At 49.7% G+C, this 12,080-nt stretch overlaps 1 long non-coding RNA gene across 1 annotated transcript; it reads right to left on the reverse strand.

Moving 5' to 3' along the window:
• Window positions 1–968: 968 nt before the first annotated feature.
• LOC146058172 (uncharacterized) lies at window positions 969–9,541 on the reverse strand. Its single transcript, XR_014469825.1, has 3 exons — window positions 8,554–9,541; window positions 3,223–3,276; window positions 969–1,485 (listed from the first exon to the last, which is right to left on the reverse strand). It is a non-coding gene; the product is annotated as an uncharacterized LOC146058172 (long non-coding RNA).
• Between the last annotated feature and the right edge of the window lie 2,539 nt (window positions 9,542–12,080).

A 12,080-nucleotide genomic window follows, 5' to 3' on the forward strand; every position in this document is an offset into this window, starting at 1 on the left:
TGTCTATAGTAATGTATTGAAGTGTTCAATTATTTATAGAACTTTTTTTTATCTATATACAGTACATATCTGGTAACTATGTGATTTTATATTTGTTAAACACATTTTTTTTAGCATTGCTTCATACAGAATTCTTTGTTTTGTTTTGGTTACGAGTTACAAAGAGAAAGCTCTGAGGTTCAGTACGGAGAAAGCCAAAAGGTACCTTGAGGAGTTTTACACACACCATATTTATGTAAGTATAAAAGTGAACATAGACTTTGATTTATAATAATGTGGTGCCTCATACCTCCCAACTATCATCTGCGGACTAGAGGGACCTTTGCACCTAAACTTTTGGGGGGGGGGGGGGTGTCCACTTAGTGAGGGGTGTGGCCTGCAAACCGCATCACTCATGTGAGGCCACGCCCCCCTGGTTTGCGGCTGCTGCCCCTCTTTCTGTGGGGAATATTCCCCAATAACAAGCGGGTGGCAGCGGGGACTCACAACCCCCCTTCTATTTTTGACTGCCTTTTCCCAGAGGGAGGTGTCTGTTGTCCCTGTGAGGATGGTGAAGCCACAATATTGCCATGATGCCGAGGACACTACCAAAAGTCTAAGTACAACTTGGATCTTACAACTCTAAATTTTCACCATGTCTAAATTAAATGTTAAAACATTAATTAACAGAAAAAGAAACACATAAAGGGCCTGAGTCTGGTTCACTTGCAAAAGCAAATTCTCTCTCGAATGGACAAAACCATGCTGCGCTGCAGGTGAGGCAGATGTGTAACAGGTGCAGAGAGAGTTAGATGTTTGTGTTATTTTGTTTCTGTGCATGCTAAATACTGGCTGCTTTATTTGTTCACTGCAATATAGATCTCAGTTTTGAAGCACAAACCCCACCCAAATCTAACTCTCTCTGACAATCAGGCCCAAAAAAGCATTAAACCGTATACTTTCACTGCAAATAATAGACCGATCCAATCTTGTGGTTCCAAAGCACAAAGGAGTAATTTATTTATAACCATAAAAAAGTATCAGTACCGCCAATTACATTCCTGTCACAGAAGTAGGATTTGATGGAGCGGTGTGGTGCTTAGGAACCGTTAGGACGGACCAGGAGATGAAGGGTTAAAACGGGCTGGTTTAATGAAATACATTCATATATAACACAGGAACGGTAGTACTCAAATACTTCTTTGAGAAAACAAAAGTCAATGATAATTAATGCAAAAGTTCTTAAAAGGAAATTCGGGGTGATGGTAGCTGAAGTCTTTAGGGGTGATGAAGGACACTGAAGAATGAAGTGGGTTGTTTTGAAGAAGTGATGAAGACTTGAGTAATGATATCCGGAAAGAGGTGAACTGATTGACTGGGATCCAATTAAAGACGATGAAAGACTTTGGAACTTGACTGGAGGTGGATCCGGGACTGGAGCGGAAGAGCACTGTCAAACCACAGGAGACCAGTTGGACTGGACTGGAGGAAACGGACCGGGCCAGGCTGTGAATAAAGCGATGGGATCAGGCCAGCAAAGGAGAACTAACAGGTTAGGCTGGGAGCAGCAACAGGCACTAGGAGTCCGGAGTCTTCCCAAATGATGCAACCGGCTCAGAAGAGTTTTGCACTGACCCAGATCAGCGAAGGCAGATCCCCTATATACCTAGTGGATGACTGTCATTGGCTGACATGGCAGGCATACAGGAAAGACCCTGACCTGTCCCAATAGCTCACTTGCCCTAAACCAAGATGGTGGCACCGGCCTCACAGCACCACCAAGCAAAGTCAGACTGCAATGCAGCGCAACCATCCACCTGGTGCCGCTCACATGCCCGCAGACACCCTCTGCCTCCCGCAGACCCTGGAATCCTGGTGGACACATGCTAGCCAGCGGCAAACACGCATGGACTGATCTCTCTAGTCAGCGGTGTACAGTTTAATACATTTCACAATGACAATGGCTGTGATATCACAGCTGCAAATAAACTACACATTAAAGATCAACAATCATAAAGTGAAGGCCACATTCACCCTCCCAGCATGCAGTGGCTATGCTCACCCTCCCAGCATGCACTGCCATGCTCACCCTCCCAGCATGCACTGCCATGCTCACCCTCCCAGCATGCACTGGCTATGCTCCCCCTCCCAGCATGCACTGCCATGCTCACCCTCCCAGCATGCCCCAGCCACACTCACCCTCCCATCATACCACGGTCACCTTCCCAGCATGCCCCAGACACACTCATCATCCCAGCATGCCCTGGTCACACTCACCTTCCCAGCATGCCCCAGCCACACTGAACGTCCAAGCATGCCCTGGTCACGCTCATTGTCCCAGCAAGCCCCAGCCACGGTCACCCTCCAAGCATGCCCAGCTATGCTCACCATCCCAGCATGCCCTGGTCACACTCACCGTCCCAGCATGCCCAGGCCACAGTCACCCTCCCAGCCACGCTCACCCTTTCAGGCATGCCTCACAACGCTCACACTCCCAGCATGCCCTGGACATGCCCCCCCTCCCAGCATGCACTAGCCACACTCTCCATGCCAGCATGCCCTAGCAAAGCTCACCCTTCCAGCAAGCTCCGGCCACACTCCTGTACCAATTACATGGCTTAATGGTCTAACACAGTTGTTCCCAACCTGGGGTACTCTGCAGACCAGTTGGGGGTACTTGGAAATAATATTGGTAATGGCGGAAGAAGAAAAAGTCTCCCAATGGCAAAAGAAGTCTACCATTGACATGTATACAAGCCACGTTGTGTCATTTCCAGTTCCATCTGCAGCGTCATCAGTGTCTCCTCGTGCTTTTGCCTAACCAGCAATTCACTGAGAGCTACCTGTGAACATCTGCCCCGCACTGACATGGGTGGAAGAAGTATTAATCCTACAGGTGGTAGCGGGAACTCTGGAGACAATACACAGCCAGCGGCCAGACAAAGACGGACCTGATTCCTGACCATATACTAGTCCACGGCTACTCCTTAATATTAGGACATGCATACTGCTCACTTCCACTCATAAGTACTGTGGAAATTTCAAATTGAGAGGAGGGGTACTTATAAATGAAAAGACTAATCAAGGGGGTACGGGAGAGAAAAGAGGTTGGGAACCACTGGTCTAACATACAAAACACTATTTCACTTCTGACAGGTGCAAGGCAGAAGTGACTCTTCCCAGATAAATGCACCGACGGCGAGCTCACAGGGGACCACACAACTGTTCAGAGTAACAACTTACCAAAGAAGAAACTGGAGTCACGAGAGATGAAAATAGCACAAGATCTGACGTTCCCTGTGGAGGAAGCATACAGCAGTCAAGATGTCTAAATTATACATGACATTCTATATAATATATAGGTCATTTATATGCATTATCTCTGCACAAACACATCTGTTCCAGGCATTCACAACACAGAACCACCCTAAGCTACGAATAGTACACATCTCACTCACTGTATGGGCTCATCAATAATATTTTTTACTAAAGTTATACGAAAACAGGAGTTTTCATACCCTTTCCACATTACTTTAGTATCACCAGAATGTACTAATGGGCAGTTGGAGAATTCACAAAATTATCCTCCAAGTCTATTTTTTTTAGTAACCAGATAGCATTTCCCATACTTATATAATGGGAAATACGATCTGCCCAAATTTCCTAAAAAAGGTTTTGAAAATATAATGGAGGGAGCCCTGTGATAATAACACCATCTTCAGATACAGTTATTAGTGTTTCCCTCTGGTTCACCTTCGACCTGCACAGACTTCCCAGTGAGCTGTCCCAGTAATGCTGCCGTGACCCTATCGTTTGATGAGTCAAGTGAGCTCAGATGCTGCAAAGTCCCAGCATCCCTGTTCACTTTAACGATCGCAGCAGCACAGGAGAACAGATGACCAGAGTTCCCTGATTACTGCCTCTGGGTACAGGTACTGTAAGTGTCCTAGGGCGGTTAGGCGACATCTGCAGCAGTGCATGTGCAGATAGACTGTAACCCTGAGCAGTTCAGGGAGAGGATGCCGTGATAATTGATACATCCCTGTTGATGTTATCAATTATCGCATTGCGGAATTGGGGGAATTTATCACATCCCATCTGCATCCAAGATGCTGATTGTGATAAATATGCCCATTAGTGCCATCGTTATGTCAGAAAAAGAGTTTGGAAATGGTAGAAGCCATTTTTGTATGTTCTCTACATCATCTAAGAAAAAACATTTTTATACATTTATATGTTTAAGCATACCTCCCAACATTTTTATTTTAGAAATCGGGACGCTCGCAAAGCGTAAATGAGGCGCCCCTATTTCATAGGGTGTATGATTGTGCGGGGATGCCGCAGCCATTGCCCCATTTTATGTCATTATGGGGGCATGGCCAGTGCTGTATAGGTTGCTGTCCATGCCCCCTGCCCTTCTGCCTCTCTGATTTGACACTGTGTGTATGCGGACAGCATCTATTCCCTGCTCAGAAGTGCATGGCAGGGGGGACCCCTAACTGTGATGCGGGATGCAGGACCATCCCAAAAAAAAGGGACAGTACCGCGAAAATCGGGACAGTTGGAAGGTATGGTTTAAGAGTTGCTTACATTGTATAGATTTGCCGTACCATTGCTTTAAACCAGGATGCTCATGGATTACACAGGTTCCGTGGCTGGTTTAAACCAAGGGAAATGCAAGCTTGAAGTCTTCAGCCACATAACCTTTGTAATTTAAGCCTGTGGTGTTATTGCATTAGAATGCGTCATGTTTGCAGATGCTCCCTTACTTATATGTGTAAGCCTGAATCTTCGGTGATGATCCCTAGGAGCATGGGGAATGCTGGGAAGTGGGTGTGGTTCAGTGAGCAGTGTGTTTGGAGCTAGCAATGCAGGGCCGGGGCTAGGGTGTTCGGCTAGGGTTACCACCCGTCCGGGATTACTCCGGACAGTCCGGTAATTAAGACCGGCGTCCGGAGTCCGGACGGGTGGCTTTCCCGGACTATACATAGTCCGGGAATAACCCGCCCGCCGCCGCCGCCGCCCCCTCGTCTCCTCTCCCCGCTCCCCCGCTGCCCTGCTCCCGTCCCCTCAAGTCTCCCCCGCTGTGTATGCGGGAGAGACGTGCTGCTGCGGTGCTGCATATGCTGCTGGACCGCTAGCCAATGGCCGCTCGCGGTCCAGCAGCCACCAGTTGATTGGCTGCTGGACCGCGAACGGCCATTGGCTAGCGGTCCAGCAGCGGGAGTTAGAAATGTTAAAATCATACAGCACAGCAGCACGTCTCTCCCGCGAATACAGCGGGGGAGACGTGAGGGGACGGGCAGGCAGGCACAGGCACACTGACAAGCCTGTCTGCCTCCCGCAGGCGGGGGAGGGGGTTTCTATCCCCCTTGGCAACGAGCACACTGGCACAGATCAATCCCCCTCGGCAACGAGCACACTGGCACAGATCAATCCCCCTCGGCAACGAGCACACTGGCACAGATCAATCCCCCTCGGCAACGAGCACAGAGGCACAGATCAATCCCCCTCGGCAACGAGCACACTGGCACAGATCAATCCCCCTCGGCAACGAGCACACTGGCACAGATCAATCCCCCTCGGCAACGAGCACACTGGCACAGATCAATCCCCCTCGGCAACGAGCACAGAGGCACAGATCTATCCCCCTCGGCAACGAGCACAGAGGCACAGATCAATCCCCCTCGGCAACGAGCACAGAGGCACAGATCAATCCCACTCGGCAACGAGCACACTGGCACAGATCAATCCCCCTCGGCAACGAGCACACTGGCACAGATCTATCCCCCTCGGCAACGAGCAGAGGCACAGATCTATCCCCCTCGGCAACGAGCACAGAGGCACAGATCTATCCCCCTCGGCAACGAGCAAATTCAGTCCACCTTGGCATCGGCATGAAGCCCCTGGCATTGAGCATATAGGTAAGTGGCACTTATGTGTCAAATGTGTATGGTGTGTTATACAGTATGTCATGGGCATTGCTTAGTGTTATATAGTATGACATGGGCATTGCTTAGTGTTATATAGTATGACATGGGCATTGCGGTGTTATATAGTATGACATGGGCATTGCGGTGCTATATAGTATGTCAAGGGCATTGCGTAGTGTTATATAGTATGTAATGGGCATTGCAGTGTTATATAGTATGTAATGGGCATTGCGGTGTTATATAGTATGTCATGGGCATTGCGGTGCTATATAGTATGTCAAGGGCATTGCGTAGTGTTATATAGTATGTAATGGGCATTGCAGTGTTATATAGTATGTAATGGGCATTGCGGTGTTATATAGTATATCATGGGCATTACGGTGTGTTATATAGTATGTAATGGGCATTGCAGTGTTATATAGTATGTAATGGGCATTACGGTGTGTTATATAGTATGTAATGGGCATTACGGTGTGTTATATAGTATGTCATGGGCATCATGTGTGGGCTTATGAGTAATCGGAATTACAAAGTTCATTAAAACGTGCAATGGGCATTACGGTGTGTGGCATAAAATGTAATGGCCATTATGGCATGTGGTATACTATATAATGGGTGTGCGGTGTGTCAGCATTATGACAAAAATTTTGCTGCGCGCCTTCGGCGCGCACTGTCCATGTTTTCCATCCTGTGCAAAAATTTGGTTGAGTCCTGGCATAATGTGTAATGGCCATTGCAGTACATGGAATAATACATCGTGATTGGCATCACAATGTGTGGCATAACTTGTAATGGCCATTATGGCATGTGGTATACTATATAATGGGTGTGCGGTGTGTCGGCATTATGTCAAAAATTTTGCTGCGCGCCTTCGGCGCGCACTGTCCATGTTGTCCATCCTTTGCAAAAAAATTGTTGCGTCCTGGCATAATGTGTAATGGCCATTGCAGTACATGGCATAACACGTAATTGGCATCACGATGTGTGGCATAACTTGTAATGGCCATTATGGCATGTGGTATACTATATAATGGGTTTGCGGTGTGTCGGGATTATGTCAAAAATTTGACGCGCGCCTTCGGCGCGCACTGTCCATGTTGTCCATCCTGTGCAAAAATTCTGTTGAGTCCTGGCATAATGTGTAATGACCATTGCGGTATATGGCATAACACGGAATTAGCATCACGATGTGTGGCATAACTTGTAATGGCCATTAATGTATGTGATATAACATGTAACTGGAATTATGGTATGCAAAATCAAGAATGAAATGGAAGCAAAGGTTTAAAAAAAATCAACATAAGGCGGGTCTGGGGGCGGGTCTGGGGGTGGGGCTGGGATGGGTCAGTGGGTGTGTCAAGGGGCGGGCCAATGTCCGGGAATCTCTCAACAAAAAGGTGGTAACCCTATGTTCGGCGCCCCCCTGCAAACTATAAATTTGCGCCTCCCATACTTTACAGAAAGACAGCATGTTCAGAAGGCGCATAATTCAAAAAAAGGGTGTATAATGTCCATAGTACTAGTGCCTCATATACATAATATGCCAAGTAGCAGCAATACCATGACTAGACAATTGGTGGACCTGTGGCAGAAAAGGGACTTGTGCCCCAGCCCCCCACATACACATGAAAATACAGTGAGAGTGCACGCCTTTGACGTGCGCAAAAAAAAATAGGGTGTGACTTTATGGGGAGGGGCCCCAAATAGTACCATTTCAAATCATGCCACACAGTAGTGTCTGTTATTCACATTACACCACAGTACCACTTGTACACATTACGCCAGGTAAAGCCCCTTTGACACACTGCACCAGGTAGAGCCCCTTAGAAACACTTTGCCAGGTAGAGCCACTTAGACAAATTGCAACAGGTAGAGCCCCCTTGGATACACTGCGCCAGGATTACGCACACCTTATTGCCCATTACATAATGTCATACACCATATTGCCCATAACACATTATGCCCCACACTGTAATGCCCATTACACATTATGCCATACACCATAATGCCCATTGCATATTAAACCACACACCATAAGGCCTATTACACATTATGTCACACACCTTAATGCCTATTACAATTTATACCATGTAAGTGTCGCTTACCTACATGTTCGTTGCCAGGAGTTACATGCCTGATGCCAGCGGGTTACATGCTCCTTGCCTGGGGCTGCAGGCATACAGTGCACCAGCACTCCTGGAATCTACACTTCCAGGTAGCGCTGGGTGCCCTGACAGATGCTAGAGGTGCAGGAGGACCTCTAGCATCTATCTCCTCTAAGGTGATGGCCATTTTTGGAGGGGCACATGGTCTCTGTCTGTTCGCGGACAGAGACACAGAGCCCCGGAGGTGCAGCTCCCCCTGCTCCCTTATCCTGGCTCCTGTTTTACTTTTTTCTTTTATGTAAATGGCAGTCACCGGGGATACAGCGGGTGATAGCTGGCGGAGTGAGCACCTCTCTGGCTTGGTGCGCCCCCCGTCACATTTAATGTGCTTACCAAGTTCTGCCGCCTCTGCTTATACCTACCACCCCCTCCTTTCCATTTACCCATATGCCATCACCTCCTCCCCACTCATATCTTTATGTCTATTACTACAGATCCCCACCACCACACAAAACATAAGACCCAAGTACCTTTACCTTTCATTTGTTTGGCTGCTGGGGCTACTTTGGCTTGCTTCATTGAGGCTGCAAGCACTAGTGGAGCTGGCTTAGGTGAGCCAGGGACAGCAGTGAGGCCCCCCTCCCTGCTCACAGGCAGTGCACTGCTGCCAAGAGATCCGGGCCCCGGTAAAATTTGGGGGCGTGGCCAAATCACGGGAGGTGTGGCCACGCCCCCTTCGTGGATTTTTTTTTTTTTACAGAGGGAGACTTCTTTGATCATTCTCCAGCCCCCTCCGTGTCCTCCTCAGCAGCACTGCACACTACAGCGTGTGCTGTGCTTACAGTGACAGCATGAGCTTCTCATATGCTATGCTGTCACACATGAGAGCTCATGCTGCTGCTTCCGCTGCTGCTACCTCCCGGGGGAGCCCCGCCACCAGCCAGCAAGCATCTATCTGCCCCGGAAATTATATGGATGATGGCAGTGGCGGAGATACCGTAAGGCAGCCCCCGCCGCTGCTTGGAGGAGCGGGGGCTGAGTGGGCGCCGGTTGCCGGACAATTGAGTGTGTCACGGCTCTCTCAGAGCCGGAGGAAGGCATCCTGTGGAAGCTCTCCCCTCTGCTGCGGCTGCCTGCAGCAGCCAATACATCGTGTACTACTCTGCCTCTGACTGTCTGTGTGAGGGTGCTCAGTGATCCGCCCCATGACGTCCCCACACAGACAGCCACAGAGCTCCCTCTTCCTCCGTGCCTGCTATTCCCCCTGCACCTGGGAGTACTCCTGACTGCACCAAAGAGCAGCGTCTCTCAGTCAGCGCTTGAGCGCTGGCTTAGCTCCCTGCTCTCCTTAGCCAGTGCCCGCTCACCTTGGCCCGCCCCCTCAAGCTGCAGTCCATCCTCTCACCCTCCTGGCCGGCTTCCAGAAGTCCCGCGATTCGCGGACATTTTGGGGGCGTGGCCTAATGCCGTGAAGTGCCCGCCCACATAAGAAGTCCCTGACTGACCTGTGCTCCCACCGAGGCTGCTGTCTGGTATAATGAGGTGGTATAGGTATTATAGGCCCACACCCCACACTCTCATTTTCTGATGCTGCCCCCCCCCCCCCCCTCTCTCTGACACTGACCCCTCCCCCTCTTTCTCTGGTGCTGTCTCCTCCCCCTCTTTCTCTGGGGCGGTCTTCTCCCCCTTTCTCTGGCGCGGTCTCCTCCCCCTCTTTCTTTGGCACCATCTCCTCCCCCTCTTTCTCTGGCGCCATCTCCTCCCCCTCTTTCTTTGGCATTGTCTCCTTCCTTCCCCCTCTCTCTGAGGCCGTCTCCCCCCCTTCTCTCTGACGCTGTCTCCTTCCCCCTCTCTCTGACACTGTCTCCTTCCCCCTCTCTCTGGAGCTGTCTCCTTCCCCCTCTCTCTGATGCTGTCTCCTCCCCCCTCTCTCTGACGCTGTCTCCTCACCCCTCTCTCTGACGCTGTGTCCTCCCCCCTCTCTCTGACGCTGTCTCCTCCCCCTCTCTCTGACGCTGTCTCCTCCCCCTCTCTCTGACGTTGTCTCTTCCCCCTCTCTCTGACGCTGTCTCCTCCCCCTCTCTCTGACGCTGTCTCCTCCCCCTCTCTCTGACGCTGTCTCCTCCCTCCTCTCTCTGGAGCTGTCTCCTTCCCCCTCTCTCTGGAGCTATCTCCTTCCCCCTCTCTCTGACGCTGTCTCCTCCCACCTCTCTCTGACGCTGTCTCCTCCCACCTCTCTCTGATGCTGTCTCCTCCCCCTCTCTCTGACGCTGTCTCCTCCCCCCTCTCTCTGACATGGTCTCCTCCCCCTCTCTCTGACGCTGTCTCTGCCCCCCTCTCTCTGACGCTGTCTCCTCCCCCCTCTCTCTGACGCTGTCTCCTTCCCCTCTCTCTGGAGCTGTCTCCTCCCCCTCTCTCTGACGCTGTCTCCTCCTCCTCTCTCTGACGCTGTCTCCTCCCCCTCTCTCTGACGCTGTCTTCTTCCCCCTCTCTCTGACGCTGTCTCCTCCCCCTCTCTCTCTGATGCTGTCTCCTCCCCCTTTTTGTTTAACATATAAAACCAATCACTGAGAACATTTTATAAACAATTATTTTATAAAAAATTACTCAGACCTAAAGACTCGTTAAGACCTCGCGGCCGCAAGGTGCCAGTTTTAGACATAACATGGCCACGCTTAAATACAAAATCATAGACCATGTGCCCCCACAGAGCAAAAAAGATGCTACAGTTAGAGTCCCGTTGGATATATCGTTTAGACACCTTGCGGCCGCGTGGTCTTAACGAGTCTTTAGGGCTGAGTAATTTTTTATAAAATAATTGTTTATAAAATGTTCTCAGTGACTGGTTTTATATGTTAAACAAACCATAACTCTGAACCGTTCTCCACATAGGATCATACTGTGCCCCTCAAGGTGCTTTTCATGATTAAGATATACAAGTAATGTCAGCGTTAAGTGTAATATGTTTGTCTTTTTTTAAAAAATTTTACCTATATTATAATCACTGTAAATGGAGCATGTACGCTCCTCTTCTTCAAAGCACTGTACACACGTTTTTTGCCATTTTTTATTCACGTTATGTGTGCAATCTTGTTAGATGCTGCTGAGGAGACCCCGGGAGAAGGGTCTCTGTCTCCCTGACAACGCAGCCACCTCCTGCACGATACAGCCGCCGGGATATGACGTCATCGGTGCTGGACAGAGACGGAGGCGGGCAGCGTCGGCGGACGGATAGACGGCTTCCCCGGCGTCGATTGGTGTGGCATTGTAATTGCTATTAAGGTGTGTGGTATAATGTGCAATGGGTATTACGTTGTGTATGTGGCATAACTATCTTATGGACATTACAGTATGTGGCATAATGTGTAAGGGTCATTATGGTGTGTGGTATAATGTTTTTATTTATTTACAGTTTCTTATATAGCGCAGCATATTCTGTTGCGCTTCACAATTGGAAACAACAGTGATTAAACAAACTAGGTAGATACAAACCGATGTGGAGGTAGGAGGGCCCTGCTCGCAAGCATACAGTGTGTGGCATATTGTCTAATAAGTATTGGTTCTTCATAAATTCTTTGTGTTTTTCTTTAATTTGGGGGGGGGGGGGGGGGGGGCATATTTTTACTGTTCGCGCTGGGAACCTAATTGCCAAGAAACAGTTCTGTTTTTCTTTTAACAAAAATGGGCGGGGGGCGCCAGAATTTTTTTTGGCTGGGGGGAGCAAAATTTCTAGTTACGCCACTGGATGATGGGGCCAATGCTGCAGAGTGCAGACTCCCCCATCAATACCCCGATGACAGGGGAGCCCTGCTTTACGCTGCCAGTGCCCGGCCTGTCATACAATATGACAGGCACAGCGGTGGCCGGCAGCAACACCATCAGCAAGGTGCAGAGCAGGGAGGGAGCGCCTATCCAGCCTGGCGCCTCCCTGCTTTGCATACTTTGCTGAGCGGCTAGCGCCGGCCCTGTAGCAATGTAATAAAAGAGCACATCAATGCAGGGTCGGTGCAAGGCACCGGAGCGCCCCAGGCGAGTCGGGGTGGGGGCGCCCCGGTGCCGGGGG

The sequence above is a fragment of the Crinia signifera genome, chromosome 2 (assembly GCF_055691185.1).
Source record: "Crinia signifera chromosome 2, ASM5569118v1, whole genome shotgun sequence".
Classification (NCBI taxonomy): domain Eukaryota; kingdom Metazoa; phylum Chordata; class Amphibia; order Anura; family Myobatrachidae; genus Crinia; species Crinia signifera.